The 1,287-nt window shown below is 26.8% G+C and overlaps 1 long non-coding RNA gene across 1 annotated transcript; it reads right to left on the reverse strand.

Annotated features, from left to right (window-relative positions):
* Positions 1–485: 485 nt before the first annotated feature.
* Positions 486–1,019, reverse strand: LOC145314374 (uncharacterized). Its single transcript, XR_013877742.1, has 2 exons — positions 811–1,019; positions 486–633 (listed from the first exon to the last, which is right to left on the reverse strand). It is a non-coding gene; the product is annotated as an uncharacterized LOC145314374 (long non-coding RNA).
* Positions 1,020–1,287: the final 268 nt, after the last annotated feature.

Raw genomic sequence — 1,287 nt, forward strand, 5'->3', positions numbered from 1 at the left:
AAATGTAAGTATGTCCAAAACATTATCCTGTATCAAGCAGTTTTTCAACAAATTTACTTACAATTTTGATTCGACTCTTTCGATACTTTTTTATTCTGATTATTCAGTTCAGACACTATACAAGTGTTAATGTCCGTTTGTCCTACCGTTTTAGTGCTTCGCTTTTATGGATGTTGTCATCCTTGTTAGATCTATTCTGACCAATATAAATAGCAAAGCTACTCAATATGTCTTACGTATTTGTCAGCAATACATCTGTATTTATTGCATTTAATGAAAGACAATGTATGAATTACGAGTTCAAAGGAATTTTAGCCACTGAAAAGCCACCCACTAATAACAAATTATTCTTAATGAAAATGTAAAAGAACTAACAGAACTCGATGCAATGGAAATTTCAGTAAATAATTTGGAGGTTAGATAGACAAAAGTTATTTTGAATAAGCATAAAAAACAACACGTACAACAAACTAAAAAAAGGCTAATTTGAGATAAAACATTTATTGTATATAACGAATATATATAATTACAATTATTATAATAATATTAATATTATACCATACATATATAGCAAATGCAAACATGTAACAGCAAGAATATTTAGCCGGGATTAGAACCCTTTTTCTTTTATTCCTTCCAATATTAATCACACCGTACCTTTTAATAATTAAGACCTTAGTACTTAACAAAAGGACCAATTAAGTGTTGAACAGACCCATGAAAATTAAATATTTTAGGTTTTTTTTAAGTTAATTTATTTCTAATTTATAACAGCTTGGTCTATTTTGATGTCATAACATGAGGTCTTACATTAAAGGACTATGTATTGTATTTTATACTAAAATAAAAAAAAGAATAAAGGGATCATAAAAAAAACTAAATGGCTAGACGGATGCTAGCAGAAAAAAAAACACTGTGATTATTATTAATTACATAAACATTTGATTTAAGGAATGGGTTCACATATTTAGCGATTTTAAAGGGTATTTTTTTACCCATTTCTTCCTACTTCTCTTTAACTGATACACTTTCTTTATTTTTGAATGGTCTCTAAAATTTATAAAAATCGCTAGATATCTTTCCCCATTCCATTTTACATTTGAAGTTTGTGCAATTTATTATTAAGAATTTAGATTCAAATTTCATGAAAAGATTCAAATAATTTAGAGAAATATAGGATTTCAAAACAACCAAATTAATTTTTATTAAACAAATATTGAATTTGAAACCACTTAATTAAATCGTTGGAAAACCCTCCTCAAGAAAATTTCAGGGATGGGAAATTAA

Source organism: Acartia tonsa, chromosome 3 (genome assembly GCF_053477335.1).
Source record: "Acartia tonsa isolate MP-2025a chromosome 3, ASM5347733v1, whole genome shotgun sequence".
Taxonomy (NCBI): domain Eukaryota; kingdom Metazoa; phylum Arthropoda; class Copepoda; order Calanoida; family Acartiidae; genus Acartia; species Acartia tonsa.